We start from the raw sequence: 17,474 nt of genomic DNA, 5'->3' as shown, positions 1-17,474 counted from the left end.
ATGGCCGTCTTGTATGACGACCCTCAGCGAGCTGCTTCCGCTGAAGCGACTCTATACTCCCTGCGGCAGGGCCGCCGGACAGCCGAAGAATACGCGTCCGATTTTAGGCGTTGCATGGGCGACACCAGATGGAACGATGCGGCCTTATGTCACCAGTTCCGCATCGGGCTGTCTGAGCCTCTCAAGGACGAACTAGCGCAAGTAGGCCTACCTGACTCCCTGGAAAAACTGATTGAGTTGGCCATTCAAACCGTAGACTAAGGGAACGTCGGCTGGAAAGGAGCAGTCAGGGTCAAAGGGTGGCATGGATTCCTTCCAGAGATACAGCTCCAACCCCAGGGAACCATCCGCGAAGCACGGAAACAGGGGACAACCCGGAACCCATGCAGCTGGGATTGGCCCGTTCTCACTTATCGGTCGAGGAACGTCAAAGGAGACTATCACAGAACCTATGTCTGTACTGCGGGGAAGCTGGTCATCAGGTGCACTCCTGTCCTGCTAAAATGAGTAAGTCCACGCCCGTTTCTTTTACTCTACCCGCAGGAAGGGATGATCAGTCGAGTTACCTGGCCATTCCTGTGTCTTTACAGCTCCCCGGAGGAACATTGTCGGTGACCGCAATCGTTGACTCAGGAGCCTGTAGTTGCTTCATCGATCTGACTTTTGTCCACCGGCAAAAAATCCCTCTCCAGACCAAAGAAAGGGGGTTCAACATCTTCTTGGCAGATGGGTCTCGTATAAAATCAGGGGTGGTGGACCAGGAGACACCACCCATTTTCACCACAATGGCAGACCATCACCAGGAGTTCCTCCGTTTGGATGCCATCGCATCCCCCCTTTTTCCAGTCATTCTGGGCCTCCCTTGGCTGAGGGCCCATAACCCCCAGATTGACTGGGAAAAGGGAACAGTTCAATTTTGCTCACCCTATTGTTTAAGTCACTGCCACGTCACAGGATCCGTGGTTCCCCGGTTCCTCCTGTGCTTGGATGGTGACACCGATCTATCTCAGGTTATTCCCCCGGCCTACCATGACTTCTTAGACGTCTTTAGTAAGCGAGGAGCTGACGTTCTCCCTCCGCACCGTTCCTACAACTGCCCCATAGACCTCCTACCCGGATCTGAAATCTCTTTCGGCCGTATCTTTCCCTTGTCCGAAGCAGAATCAGGAGTACTGAGGGAATACATTGATGAGAACCTTCGGAAGGGATTTATTCGTCCATCCACATCCCCAGCCGGGGCCGGGTTATTCTTCGTAGAGAAGAAGGACAAATCGTTACGGCCCTGCATAGACTACCGTGACCTGAACAAAATAACGGTAAAGAATCGTTATCCTTTACCCCTAGTCCCCGAGCTCCTCCAGAGATTGAGATCGGCAACGATATTCACTAAATTAGACCTGCGGGGGGCCTATAGCCTTGTCCGTATCAGGGAGGGGGATGAGTGGAAGACGGCGTTCCGTACGAGATTCGGTCACTACGAGTACTTGGTGATGCCGTTCGGGCTCTGTAATGCACCGGCGACCTTTCAGCACTTTATCAATGATGTTTTTCGTGACCTTCTTGATATTTTTGTGGTGGTTTATTTGGATGACATCTTAATTTTTTCCCCTTCACTGGAGGTTCATCGGGGTCACGTGATACGGGTATTAGAACGGTTGCGTCAACACGGGCTATACGCAAAGGCAGAAAAGTGCTGTTTCGAACAGCACCAAACCACATTCTTGGGACTGGTTCTCTCTTCCGCGGGGGTCGCGATGGATCCCCAGAAAGTCACGGCGATCTTAGATTGGCCAATACCCGCCGACAAAAAGGGGGTACAGCGTTTCATCGGTTTTTCCAACTTTTACAGGAAGTTTATTAGGAACTTCTCCGGTCTGGTCTCCCCGATCACGCAACTGACGAAACAAGGGGTCCGCTTTAAGTGTACTCCCGAAGCGCAGACAGCCTTCGAAAAGCTCAAAGAATTGTTCACCTCTGCTCCCATTCTCTGCCATCCAGATGCTTCTCTCCCATATGTGTTGGAAGTGGACGCCTCCGAAAATGCTGTAGGGGCGGTTTTGTCCCAAAGGAATGGTACCAAGGAACTTCTGCACCCTGTGGCGTTCTTCTCCAGGAAGTTGACTCCAGCGGAACGCAACTACGACATTGGAGATCGGGAGCTCCTGGCCATTAAAACTGCTCTTGAAGAATGGAGGTATTTACTGGAAGGAGCCACACACCCAATCCTAATATTCACAGATCACAAAAACCTTGAATATTTGAGAACGGCAAAACGACTGAGACCTCGCCAAGCGAGATGGGCGCTTTTCTTCTCTCGATTCTCATTCCATATAACGTACCGACCCGGTACTAAGAACACTAAACCAGACGCTCTGTCCCGCATGTTTGAGGACCCCGACGACGCTGTGCTACCTGACACCATCTTACCTTCTGGGAGTTTCCTCGCTCTACAAACGGAACTTCGCTCCCGACTTCTTGATGCTTCTGTAGGACTACCAGTTCCGTCTGAATCACCCCTCCAGAGCCACGGTGGGCTAATTTGGAAGGAAGACCGGATCATGGTCCCAGAAGAAGTGCAAACCCTGGTCCTAGGGCACTGCCACGACCATCCTATGGCGGGCCACTTCGGGGTAACGAAGACGCTGGATCTGCTACGGCGCTCGTTCTGGTGGCCAGACATGATCAAGGATTGTGAGCAGTACGTCCGAACGTGTTCCACCTGTCAAAGGAACAAGCCCTCCAGGAGCAGGGCATGGGGATTGTTACGTCCATTACCCATACCCAAGCGGGCTTGGCAAATGATAGCCATGGATTTCGTGGTCGAACTTCCACCATCCCAGGGCTACACTGCAATAATGGTGATCGTCGACCGCTTCTCAAAGATGGCACATTTCGTGCCCCTGGAGAAGACCCCATCAGCACCGGAAACGGCACGGATCTTCATCAAGGAAGTGGTTAGGCTTCATGGTGTTCCCGAAGATATAGTATCAGATCGGGGGGTCCAATTCACCTCCAGGTTCTGGAACGCCTTATGTAAATCGCTGGGAATCAAGCTGTCGCTTTCATCCGCCTACCATCCACAGACCAACGGCCAAACTGAGAGAACAAACCAGACGCTGGAACAGTACTTACGGTGCTACACATCCTACCTTCAGGACGACTGGCTGTCGTTGCTGCCTTCCGCGGAATTCGCGTACAACAACTCGAGTCACTCAGCCACGGGTCAATCCCCGTTCTTTTCCAATTATGGGTATCATCCCACATTCCTCCCTGATCTGATGCCTGAGAATCCGGTACCAGCATCTCAAGACATCTTGAACTTCTTTTCTGTCAATAACAAGACAATTCAGGAAGCCATCGCTAAAGCCCAAGAGGACAGTAAGAGGGCATTCGACAGAAAGAGAAGAGGAGAATTACTGCTTCAACCAGGGGATCAGGTTTGGCTAGCAACAACCAACTTGAAGATGCTATGTCCTTCAAGGAAGCTGGGACCCAAGTTCATCGGCCCCTTTCCGGTAAAGCGAGTGGTTAACGAGGTGGCCTACGAGCTCGAGCTTCCGCAGACCTTCAAGATACATCCTGTCTTCCATGTATCTCTCCTGAAGCCATCCAGACCGGATCCCTTCCCGGACCGTGAATCCAGACCTCCCGAGGCAGTCACTATAGGTGACCAGGAGGAATTTGAAGTGGAGACTATCCTCAGTTGCCGAAGGAGGGGGGGCCAGACACAGTTCCTGATAAAGTGGAAGGGGTATGGCCCTGAGGAGAACTCATGGGAACCCGCCCAGAACGTCCACGCGCCCAGGCTCATCCGGGAGTTTTTTTGTGCTCACCCGCGGTGGAGAGATCAGTGGGGCTCCCGGAGGGTGCCCATTGGGGGGGGGCAATGTCAGGGACCACGGCTCCATGGTCCGCGATCGCGGCTCCATCCCTCGCGCATGCGCAGTGGCGGCAGATCGCGCCGGGACACAGGCACTAGGTCCCGGCGAGCCGCGGCTGACAGGATGCCACGCATGCGCAGTAGGAGCCGCAGGCGTGACTCAGGCGTCCAATGACAGCCGGGGGCGCGTCCTAGCCGGCCAATGACAGTGCAGGGCGCACTATTTAAAGATGCCCTGCACTGTCACAGATTGCCGCAAGGTCTTCCTGTGATCCTGAGTTCCTGCACCTATCTTGTGACCCTGATTGACCCTGACTATTCTGCCTGCTCCTGCGTTTGACCCGGATTGTCCTGACTACTCTGCCTGCTCCTGCGTTTGACCCGGATTGTCCTGACTATTCTGCCTGCTCCTGCGTTTGACCCGGATTGCCCTGACCATTCTACGGATTGACTTCCCTGCTGACCCTGCGTGTGACCCGACTACTCTCGCCTACCGATTCTGTACCCCGCTTACCCTCACGGGCCCACGATCCGTTACTACCCTGCTGGGGCCGCCATCCTCTTCATATCTGGCTCTCCCGGTACCTGTCCCCAAGGGTCTCCTCAGCCACTGGCGGGCCTGCTCGGAGGTCGTGACCTGGCCCGGGACTGTTTCAAGTCCATCCCCACCATCAGGGGCTCTGGTGAAAGCACAGCCCGGGCTTAGACCCCACGCTCTGAGTAGGTCTGTCAGTTGGCAGCCTGAGGCACCACCTGGCGGATCATAACATATACTGTATGTTTGGCTGCGGGGTGGAGAATGCCTCCTCCTCATAGGATTTGCTCTATGCTTTGACATCTTTCAGGCAGAATAGCTTGAGAGTGTTTGGGCTCTTTTCTATACATGCTTGAGCTCATCCCCTGAATGTAGAACACTGATCCCCACGGGCCCTCCTATCCAGTCCATCCCAGGCAATTGTGGGTGACATCATGTGGCATGGACAAGAGAGGAAGGCCCTTGGGGATCAATACACAATGCTGGGATGAGAGGGGTAAACATGCTCTGAGCAGACAGTTCAATAAATTTAAACATCCCACTGACCCCTGTACACTGCCCTACATGCTACTGACCCCTGTACACTGCCCTACATCCTACTGACCTTTGTACACTGCCCTACATCCTACTGACCTCTGTACACTGCCTACATCCCACTGACCCCTGTACTCTGCCCTACATCCTACTGACCTCTGTACACTGCCCTACATCCTACTGACCCCTGTACACTGCCCTACATCCTACTGACCTTTGTACACTGCCCTACATCCTACTGACCTCTGTACACTGCCCTACATCCCACTGACCCCTGTACTCTGCCCTACATCCTACTGACCCCTGTACACTGCCCTACATCCCACTGACCCCTGTACTCTGCCCTACATCCTACTGTCCCCTGTACACTGCCCTACATCCCACTGACTCCTGTACTCTGCCCTACATCCTACTGACCCCTGTACACTGCCCTACATCCTACTGACCCCTGTACACTGCCCTACATACTACTGACCCCTGTACACTGCCCTACATACTACTGATCTTTGTACATTTTCCTACATCCTACTGACCTCTGTACACTGCCCTACATCCTACTGACCCCTGTACACTGCCCTACATCCTTCTGATCTTTGTACATTTTCCTACATCCTACTGACCTCTGCACTCTGCCCTACATACTACTGACCTCTGTACATTTCCCTACATCCTACTGATCTTTGTACATTTCCCTACATCCTACTGACCTCTGTACACTGCCCTACATACTACTGACCTCTGTACACTGCCCTATATCTTAATGACCTCTGTACACTGCCCTACATACTACTGACCTCTGTACACTGCCCTACATCCTACTGACCTCTGTACACTGCCCTACATACTACTGACCTCTGTACACTGCCCTGTATCCTACCTACCTACCTCTGTACACTGCCCTACCTACTACTGACCTCTGTACACTGCCTTACATCCTAATGACCTCTGTACACTGCCCTACATCTTAATGACCTCTGTACACTGCCCTACATCCTACTAACCTCTGTACTCTGCCCTACATACTACTGACCTCTGTACTCTGCCCTACATACTACTGACCTCTATACACTGCCCTACCTACTACTTACACTGACCAGGACTCAGAGCAGACAGCCAGGCCTGAAACTAGTCAGGCACGTCAGACTGCAGTACCCCTACATTCTAGAGGATTCTAGAATCACAGTGGGAGGAAGAATAGAGAGAGGCAGCTTAAATATTTGTGGTGATCCAGCCAATCCCTGTGTCCAGTAGGTGGTTGGAGAGCCCATAAACATAGGAACAAAGTGATGGCAGAAACAAAACTGAGTGGTCCATCTAGTCTGTCCATTTTCTGTTTTTTTTTTAGTGCAAGTTTTGTGTTTTTCATCTAGCGCCCTTCCGGTTTAGCTAGGGGGAGCTAGTCAGGTTTTTAGGCAAAGGCTGAATAGTAGCCTGGGATGAGCCAGTCTGGGTGTGAGTCAGCCAGGTCATTTTTAAGTGAGGGCTGAAGGCTCTGCAGATATGTTCCCCAATACCTCCCCTTGCTCTAGGAACTTGAGAAGTTTCTAGAAGGCAGTGGGTGGGGGTGAGGAGGGGCTAATCTGCATACTTAGGGGATCTTGGCCAACCCCATGCAGGAGGCTTGACATGGGGCCAGGGCAGCCCTTAAATATGAGAGAGCCTGATCAGCAGGGAGTAGTGTTGGGTGTAAGATGGAGTGCAGGCTGGAGCCTGGGAGGAGGCTCAGGGAGGGGCCCACCTGAAGGCAGAAGCTGAAGGGGAGGATCTCAACTGTCCCCTGAGAGAGGACAGCCTGGGAAGCAGGGAAGGAGCCAGACAAGCATAAGGCCTGAAGGCAGCCACCAACCCACAAGTTGCAGGAGGGAACTGGATGAGTAATCCTACATCCCCTGGGCCAGATAAAGGGAGATGGCAGTCAGCGGGCCCACCCAACTAGCTTATTATCTGGAGCTGCTTGGCTAAATTGGTAGTTTCTGGATCCCCTTGCTCAGGGATTGCCTCAGGCAGCTGGGTGAAGAGAAAAATTCATCTGGCGTCTGAGGTGGTACACCAGGAGGGCTAGAGAGCTCTCAAAGAAGAGAATCTTTGTCTGTGGACTTGTACTTAGTTGCTAAGCCCCCAAGTTTCCTTGGACATCTTATACATCCCTCAACCCTATTCAATACCCCTTAATAAAACAAAAACTAACAAGCTCAAGGACTGTTTACTGTCTCCAGTGTGCATGGTCTGAAGAAAATGTATTTTGCCTGGCTTTGCAGGGCTATAGGGGGACCCAAAACTTAGCGACTCCTAAGGAGGTAGTGCTATATGTGGGGACTTGTCTGGGATCTCCTATGGTAACCTGCATGGCCATTGCCCCTAGCAACTGGCAACTAACATGCCAGGAAAAGTGTTGTTTACAGCTGAAAGAGTTTGGCAGGAAAAGCGAAGAGTACTTTACTGCTGGAATTGTGACTGTTGGAGGATATTAAAGTGCTGTCGCTCGAGGCAACCATGTTGGGCTCATCTAGAAGTCTCCCTGCTGTTCTACAGGTGGCTGGTGAAAAAAGACCATGGTCTATCTGCCAATGTTCATGAAAAGTGTGCCACTGTTCTTGATGCTCCCATGGTGGCTACCACAAGAGACTTTGTTATGTGCCTGCTTGCAACAGTAAAGCTTGTGTCTATGGTAATGCCTTGCTCATCGTTACCTGTAGCAACAATGGAGGGCTGCAGTATCCTGTTGGATTACAAATACTCTGTCTCCTACCAGTGGCTGAGGCCTGTGTTCTACTGCTCATTTTAATGCCTGCAAAAGTGAGTGTTTGCCACATATTCTTGCTTGTCGTTGCCGGAGCAACTGGAATGGCCTGATACCCAGTGTATTACAAATGTCCTGTTGCCCCAAAATGGCTGGACCTATTGGCTTTTTCTGCTTAACAGCTCTTTCGGCTTAACAGTGTTTGTCTGTGGGCTGTCGTTGCTACTATTACCACAAACAGACAGTCACCCAACTATGGATGGAGCTGAGTGTTCTGCACTCGTCAGTAAACTGCATCTGTGTTACTGCCCGGATTCCGTTCCTCTAAAGTCTGCAAACCAGTCAACATACTCCCACTTGGAGAAGAAGGGGTTAACAGCAGAGCAGGAAAAATCTCGCACCGCTGTCTTGTTGGCGCCAACATATCCAAAGGGGTGGACGGGATGCCCAATGGAACTGTGAAACTGAGGACAACTTCCTGGAACTATATACAAGTTTTTTACAGCAAAAATCCTCTTCTTGGAGAGCTAGCCTCCAAATCCAGCAGATCTGGGTGGATCCCTGAGCAGGGGATCCAGTGCCTGTCGCTCTAAGGGAAGACAGTCCTGGGTAGTTGCTAATCTGGTTTCCCACCAGAGTGCTCCTTCCCCTATCTGTCCCAGGGGGTGCAGGTCTACTCACTCAGTCCTCCTGTGTTGTTGGTGCATTGGTGGCTGCTACCAGGCCTTCTAGCTGGGCTGCTCCTTTCCCTGCCACACAGGTGGTGCTCTCTTTGGGCAATGGTGAAGTCCCAAGCTTTCCTCCTTCGAACATTCCTGCCTGGTGATGAGCCCCTCTCCCCTTTGGGCCCCCTCCTAGGCTCTCACTCCCCAGCCTCACTTCCTCATCTTCCACCCAAACTCTCCTCCATCTCTCCTGCTGCTGAGCATGCTCAGTTACTTTTAAAGGCCATCCTGGCCCCTTGCCAAGCCTACTGTTGGGGATTGCCAAGGATCCTCCAAGAACTTTCTCCAAAGTTCTAGAGCAGGAGGAAACCCCAGAGAGCTGGTCTGTACAGCCTCTCAGCTCTGACCTAAATTTAACCCACCTGGATATCACACAGAGACTGCTACTCAGCCTCCTGACTAGCAATTAGAACTATAGCTCCCCCCCCCTAGCTATCTAGGAGGGTGCTACATTAAGAAATGGATCCACAGATCCCCACACTCAGGGTTGGGAGACAACAATGGGAGGATGATTTTGTCTGGGGAAAAAAGAAAAAACACGCGAAGTGCCTTATGGTTTGTAGCTAGTAAGCCAGTGTTAGGAACATGGGTTTATTGTGTTTGCTTCTTTCCACTGTTCTGCAGTTGTTTTCAGATGGCTGTCATGTCCTGCACAAGAACAAGAGGGCATACTGTCGCTGATGAAGGGCTTTGTGGAAGGAGGTGCTTCATCTCTATTTGAATGTATTCTGTATATACGGAGGTTTTTTGGCGTTATTTTGATCATTTTCCTGCTGTTAGCTAAAGACAGCTACAGTCAGGATGTATGTAAATTGCTTATGTAAATATGAACATTATTTATATTTTATGTTTTTTTTCCAAATATTTATTTGTACATATCCCCATCCCAGTTTGTTCCCTTTTCTCCTCCCTTTTTCTGTATGGGATGCCCTGTTCCTGGGCTCAGGAACCTTTTTGTTGTTCCCTACTGCCTGGTCACACCGTTTGCTCATTTTTCAATCATCTGAAATAAGTGCCCCCAAATCCTTTTGCTCTGTAGTGCTGGCCAACACTGTACCCTCAATGTTATACTCTCTCAAGGGATTCTTTTTCCCTAGGTGCGTTATTTTACATTTAGAAACATTGAACTGCAGTTTTTTCTTCTTTGACCAATCTTCTAGCAATGCCAAATCATGTCCCATGGATGCCAAATCATGTTCTATGAATGCCAAACCATGTTCCATGAATGCCAAATCATGTTCCATGTATGCGTAATCATGTTCTATGAATTCCTAATCATGTTCCATGGATAATAAATCATGTTCCATAAATAGTCTGAAGCTTGGGGCAGAGTGTGTGGATCCTGGACCCAGTCCTGCTGGAGGAGGCCCTTGTATAGGGTCTCTGCCCCTAAGGGCAGGTTGTTGGAAGTGTCATGTGGAGGTCATCAAGGTCCCAACTAGAACTTAACCCGGGGTCTAGCTTCAAAGTCTGGGGGTTTTATGGACTGGAGAGCTCAGTGAAAAGTGTCCAGTGGAAGTTGGGGGAAGAGTGTCCATCTGTTTTGTGGTATTGTGAGTCTGTGTCTCCATCACTGAGGAGTGCCCGGTGGATATTTGGAAGGAGGCAGCTGATGATCCTGTAACATAGTGAGTACCAACCTAAGTTCTGAGCGTTAGTGACTGTGTGCAGTTCTCAGTTCTTTAAAGGGAGGTCCTAGGTACCTTTCAACCAGCAGAGAGCTGTGTGGAGCTTTTTGTGTAAATCTGTGTTAAGAGTCGTCAAAGAAGTCAAATAGAAAATTCTGGGGTATCCCATTCTCCCTTTGGCCCCATCCAGGTTTATCATGCAATAAAAGCATAAAAAGACACCCCTGGACTGTTCTGTCTAATGCAGTAAAATGGAGAAAAATGGAGAAAATGCTGTGTGCCTAGCTGTGTCTGCGGTAATCTTGAGGAAGGAATTAGCTACCACCAGCAGCTTCTTCAGGGGGTGCGCTGCAAAGCCTTGAAATTTTTTTGGGCAAACAGGGAGGGATGAAACTCAGCAGCTTTGTAAATACATGGAAAACCATTGATCCAAATAAAACTTGCAGTGCCGCTCTAAGCTGAGACAGAGATCTCCCCGCCAGTTGTAGTGAAGGGAGCTGGCATCAGTGTACCATTCATAGGAGTGAAAGCAAGAGCGTATTTGCCACAAGGCAAACAAGGCATTTCCCTTGGGCGGCATTTTTCATGGGGCAGCGCCGCATGAAGTGAAACACAGAAGCCATTAGTAGGCTTGCAGAAATCTCCGCTACATGAATGGGAATGGATCCATGACCGCGAGAAGCTGCTGGAGGATGGATGGAGGGGGTGCCCTACCCTAAAGTGGCCCACCCCTCCCTTTGCAAGCTCCTCCTCCTGGCTGGTGATTGTCAGATAGTGGCCGCCAGATCTGCAGGCCAGGACACACAGGCTGGAGACGGTAGAGAAGAGGAGCCAAGCTGCCAGATGAGGAAGGAGCCTCCTTTGATGGGGGAGTGCTGCCTGGGAGTGACCATGGTGATCGGGGGGGTGGGGTGTTGGTGGCTGTCAGTGGCAGAGGATGGTGGTCGCGGGGGTGTTGGTGGTGAATGGTGGTGGTCATGGCCTACAGCAGCACAAGGGATAGATACACCACTGTGTAAGAGCATTATCAAAGAGAAGAAAAGGTGCTGCTCACCAACCCAGCACATTAGTATGTAGATGAATGTGGCTTTAACCACACCCCCTGACATCTTTTGCCCCGGCCACCGGGGGGGGGGGGGGCTTGGTCATACAGCTTATTCCCCATAGGAGTAATCGTCTCCCGCACTGAGTGTAATATTACATACATGCCAGCAGATGGCATTATTGGCATTCCAGAAGAAGAGAAGTATACTGGTAAAGCTAGTTTAGATTCTGTAGCTGCATACAGATATTTCATATACAGGATGGTCCAGGGGCGGACTGACCATTCAAGCACTCGGGCACTGTCCGAGGGCCCGGGGTCAGTAGGGGGCCCCATGAAATGACCCTAGTACCTTTTGTATAGGCTTTTTGGGTGTGCTTTGAGTGTGGACAAGGACACAGGGGCCCCATGATCCCCTATTGCCCAGGGGCCCCATGAATTGTCAATCCCCCTGGGATGGTCACTACAAGCAGACCCAGCAGAGGTACAAGATTACACATGCAATTGTACTTTAACATATTGTAATTTTTGACAATGTGAACACGGTACGTATGCGCATATAGTGGTTTGAATCCTGCACTGGACATGTCTCTGTCTGCATGGAGTTTGTGTGTTCTCCTTATGCTTGCATGGGTTTCTTTCCACTGTCCAAAGACATGTTGGTATCTTTCCAAAAATTAACCCTAATATGCAGCATCAGATTTATAAGGGGGCAAATGGGGCAACTGCCCCAGGCCCGCCTGACCGAAGGGACCCCCCTCTATATAAAAAAATTATATATAACAATATAAAAATATATATATATATATATACTGTATACAGTCATGGCCGAAATTGTTGGCACCCTTGATATTTTTCCTGAAAATCAAGTATTTCACACAAAAAAGGTATTGCATTAACACATGTTTTGCTATACACATGTTTATTCCCTTTGTATGTATTGGAACAAATATAAAACAGAGGCAGAAAAGCAAATATGACATAATGTCACACAAAACCCCAAAAATGGGCTGGACAAAAGTATTGGCACCCTTAACTTAATATTTGGTTGCACACCCTTTGGAAAACATAACTGAAATCAGTCGCTTCCTATAACCATCAATAAGCTTCTGACACCTCTCACCCGGAATTTTGGACCACTCTTCCTTTGCAAACAGCTCCAGGTCTCTCTTATTGGAAGGACACCTTTTCCCAACAGCAATTTTAAGATCTCTCCACAGGTGTTCAATGGGATTTAGATCTGGGCTCATTGCTGGCCACTTCAGAACTCTCCAGCGCTTCTTTGCCATCCATTTCTGAGTGCTTTTTGACGTATGTTTGGGGTCATTGTCCTGCTGGAAGACCCAGGATCTTGGACGCAAACCCAGCTTTCTGACACTGGGCCCTACAGTGCGACCCAAAATCCTTTGGTAATCCTCAGATTTCATGATGCCTTGCACACAGTCAAGGCACCCAGTGCCAGAGGCAGCAAAACAACCCCAAAACATCATTGAACCTCCACCATATTTTACCGTAGGTACTGTGTTTTGTTCTTTGTAGGCCTCATTCCGTTTTCGGTAAACAGTAGAACAGTGGTTCTCAACCTTTCTAATGCCGCGACCCCTTAATACAGTTCCTCATGTTGTGGTGACCCCCAACCATAAAATTATTTTCATTGCTACTTCATAACTGTAATTTTGCAGTGGGAGGAGTAGTGCCATGTCATTGGTGTCAGTGGAAGGAATAGTGCCTCATTGTTGGTATCAGTGGGAGGAATAGTGTCCCATCATTGATGTCAGTGGGATGAATAGTGCCCCATCATTGGTGTCAGTGGGAGGAATAGTGCCCCATCGTTGGTATCAGTGGGAGGAATAGAGCTCCATCATTGGTATCAGTGGGAGGAATAGTGCCCCATCATTGATGTCAGTGGGAGGAATAGTGCCCCATCATTGGTGTCAGTGGGAGGAATAGTGCCCCATCGTTGGTATCAGTGGGAGGAATAGTGCCCCATCGTTGGTATCAGTGGGAGGAATAGTGCCCCATCGTTGGTATCAGTGGGAGGAATAGTGCCCCATCACTGATGTCAGTGGGATGAATAGTGCCCCATCACTGGTGTCAGTGGGAGGAATAGTGCCCCATCACTGATGTCAGTGGGATGAATAGTGCCCCATCACTGGTGTCAGTGGGAGGAATAGTGCCCCATCACTGGTGTCAGTGGGAGGAATAGTGCCCCATCACTGATGTCAGTGGGATGCATAGTGCCCCATCGTTGGTATCAGTGGGAGGAATAGTGCCCCATCACTGGTGTCAGTGGGATGAATAGTGCCCCATCACTGGTGTCAGTGGGATGAATAGTGCCCCATCACTGGTGTCAGTGGGGGGAGTAGTGCCCCATCACTGGTGTCAGTGGGAGGAATAGTGCCCCATCACTGGTGTCAGTGGGAGGAATAGTGCCCCATCGTTGGTGTCAGTGGGAGGAATAGTGCCCCATCGTTGGTGTCAGTGGGAGGAATAGTGCCCCATCGTTGGTGTCAGTGGGAGGAATAGTGCCCCATCGTTGGTGTCAGTGGGAGGAATAGTGCCCCATCGTTGGTGTCAGTGGGAGGAATAGTGCCCCATCGTTGGTGTCAGTGGGGGGAGTAGTGCCCCATCATTGGTGTCAGTGGGGGGAGTAGTGCCCCATCATTGGTGTCAGTGGGGGGAGTAGTGCCCCATCACTGGTGTCAGTGGGGGGAGTAGTGCCCCATCACTGGTGTCAGTGGGAGGAGTAGTGCTCCATCACTGGTGTCAGTGGGAGGAATAGTGCCACATCATTGGTGTCAGTGGGAGGAATAGTGCCCCATCACTGGTGTCAGTGGGGGGAGTAGTGCCCCATCATTGGTGTCAGTGGGGGGAGTAGTGCCCCATCATTGGTGTCAGTGGGGGGAGTAGTGCCCCATCACTGGTGTCAGTGGGGGGAGTAGTGCCCCATCACTGGTGTCAGTGGGAGGAGTAGTGCTCCATCACTGGTGTCAGTGGGAGGAATAGTGCCACATCATTGGTGTCAGTGGGAGGAATAGTGCCCCATCATTGGTGTCAGTGGGGGGAGTAGTGCCCCATCATTGGTGTCAGTGGAAGGAATAGTGCCACATCATTGGTGTCAGTGGGAGGAATAGTGCCCCATCATTGGTGTCAGTGGGAGGAATAGTGCCCCATCATTGATGTCAGTGTGGTGGAGGGGAGAATAGTGCCCCATCATTGGGGTCAGGGGGGGGGGAAATAGTGCCCCATCGTTGGTGTCAGTGGGGGGAGGAATAGTGCCCCATCGTTGGTGTCAGTGGGGGGAGGAATAGTGCCCCATCGTTGGTGTCAGTGGGGGGAGGAATAGTGCCCCATCGTTGGTGTCAGTGGGGGGAGGAATAGTGCCCCATCGTTGGTGTCAGTGGGGGGAGGAATACTGCCCCATCGTTGGTGTCAGTGGGGGGAGGAATAGTGCCCCATCGTTGGTGTCAGTGGGGGGAGGAATAGTGCCCCATCGTTGGTGTCAGTGGGGGGAGGAATACTGCCCCATCGTTGGTGTCAGTGGGGGGAGGAATAGTGCCCCATCGTTGGTGTCAGTGGGGGGAGGAATAGTGCCCCATCGTTGGTGTCAGTGGGGGGAGGAATAGTGCCCCATCGTTGGTGTCAGTTGGGGGAGGAATAGTGCCCCATCGTTAGTGTCAGTGGGGGGAGGAATAGTGCCCCATCGTTGGTGTCAGTGGGGGGAGAAATAGTGCCCCATCGTTGGTATTAGTGACACCAATGATGGGGCACTATTCCTCCCACTGACACCAATGATACTTACCTTGCTGACCCCTGCTCCAGCCTGGGCTCGCTCTCTCACTTACCTGTCAGCTGTCTTCCTTCTCTGGCCGCTCTCCTCTTCACTCGCTCCGGCAGCTCCCTCGGTCTTCTTCGATCTCCGCGCGCTGCCGCTCGGCTCCTCCTCTCCAAGCTCCACCTCCTCGCCGGTGATTGGCCGCCTGTGTGCCTCTCCTGAGCTACAGTTCCGGTGGCCAATCAGCGGCGAGGAGGCGGAGCTGCTGAGCGATCCCGGAGGTGACAGGAGCAGCGTGTCATCCCGCCCACACATCGCCGGAGACAGCAGCGGTGTCTCGGTTCCTAAGACCATCGGTAATATGTGTTTTCCGATGGTCTTAGGCGACCCCTGGGAAATGGTCGTTCGACCCCCAAAGGGGTCGCGACCCCCAGGTTGAGAACCGCTGCAGTAGAATGATGTGCTTTACCGAAAAGCTCTATCTTGGTCTCATCTGTCCACAAGACGTTTTCCCAGAAGGCTTATGGCTTACTCAAGTACATTTTGGCAAACTGTAGTCTTGCTTTTTTATGTCTCTGTGTCAGCAGTGGGGTCCTCCTGGGTCTCCTGCCATAGCGTTTCATTTCATTTAAATGTCGACGGATAGTTCGCGCTGACACTGATGCTCCCTGAGCCTGCAGGACAGCTTGAATGTCTTTGGAACATGTTTGGGGCTGCTTATCCACCATCCGGACTATTCTGCGTTGCAATCTTTCATCAATTTTCCTCATCCGTCCACGACCAGGGAGATTAGCTACAGTGCCATGGGTTGCAAACTTCTTGATAATGTTGCGCACTGTGGACAAAGGCAAATCTAGTTCTCTGGAGATGGACTTGTAACCTTGAGATTGTTGATATTTTGCCACAATTTTGGTTCTCAGGTCCTCAGACAGTTCTCGTCTCCTCTTTCTGTTGTCCATGCTTAGTGTGGCACAGACAGACACACAATGCAAAGGTTAAGTGAACGTCTCTCCTTTTTATCTGCTTTCAGGTGTGATTTCTATATTGCCCACACCTGTTACTTGCCCCAGGTGAGTTTACAGGAGCATCACATGCTTGTAACATTCTTATTTATCCGCAGTTGTGAAAGGGTGCCAATACTTTTGTCCAGCCCATTTTTGGAGGTTTGTGTGACATTATGTCGAATTTGCTTTCTTTCCTCCCTTTTTTTGTTTTGTCCCAATACACACAAAGGGAATAAACATGTGTATAGCAAAACATGTGTTAATGCAATACGTTTCGTGAGAAATACATGATTTCCTGGAGAAATATCAAGGGTGCCAACAATTTCGGCCATGACTGTATATATATATATATAAAATAAATAATATATAATATAATAAATGTATAGTAAAAATAAAAATACTTTCTTCTATTAAGTGTATCTTGGGAAGTAATATTTTGCTGGATCATCATCTGTAAAGGTTTTTACTCTGGACCTCAAGCTAACCACACATAGAGCACTATGACTGCATGTGTATATGTGCACGTATGATCTCAGAATGACGTTGTGTCATGCATTTTAAAAACGTCTGACTGTCATTGAGAATGTAAACCAACTCTGTGTATAAGAGGCCCCCCCGAACCTGAAGTGCCCTGGGACCCCCAAGGTGTAAATCTGGCTCTGCTAGTATATGCATCCTTGTATGTATGCATGTGAGACAGGGCCCTTAGATTGTAAGCTCCTGTGTAAAATCAGTATTTTTATGAAAAGTGACTGAGTACGGTGGAGGCAGTGGCGTCCCGAGGCAAGTGCGGGGAGTGCGACCCGCACCGGGTGACACCGACTGCACGGGGTGACACCGGACCCGCTCCGCAAAAAGGTAAGTTGTACAGCAAGCCGACGATCCCCACAGGATGGATCGGATCCATCCTGCTGGGATCGTCGGCTTTCTGTACAACTTAACTTTTCTTGGAGCAGGTCCGATGTCACCCTGTATAGGTTGCATGCCGACGATCCCCGCAGGAATCATCGGCATGCAACCTATACGGGGTGACTCAGGACCCGCTCTAAGAAAAGGTAAGTTGTAAAGAAAGCCAACGATACCTGTAGGATGGATCGGATCTGCGGTTTGAGCATAATGGATCGGAGTCCCATCCATTATGCTAAATCCGCAGATCCAATCCATTCTGCGGGGATCATCGGAGGGGGTGTCACCAAGTGTTACCACACCGGGTGACACCAACCATAGGGACGCCTCTGGGTGGAGGTCTACTTTAAAGTCACCAGACCTTTCAATTTCCTAAGTTTGATTATATTGTGGGACCTTTAAGGTAGACTCCATCATCTGCTTGAAATATCCTCCCTTCTTTCTTCAAAACCTGCCTTATAAGCAAACCAATTAGTGCTGTTCCTGATAAGCACTTTTTGACCTTTTGACAAAAGTCAACAACTAAGCACTCATTTCCAGCTTCAGTCACCTGCCTGGCCACTGACAAATGTGGAGAATAGAGACACATGACTATTACAGCAAGGGCAGTGTCACCAGGACCTGGTAGAGACCGCTGTGTAGATGAAGGCACTCTTCATGTGCGACCTACCCAACTCTCCTGAAGATATTGACGGACAGTGTGAG

Source organism: Staurois parvus, unplaced genomic scaffold (genome assembly GCF_062004578.1).
Source record: "Staurois parvus isolate SC_StPar_1 unplaced genomic scaffold, SC_StPar_1.0 ptg000137l, whole genome shotgun sequence".
NCBI classification, from domain to species: domain Eukaryota; kingdom Metazoa; phylum Chordata; class Amphibia; order Anura; family Ranidae; genus Staurois; species Staurois parvus.
This window is presented reverse-complemented; position numbering follows the sequence as displayed.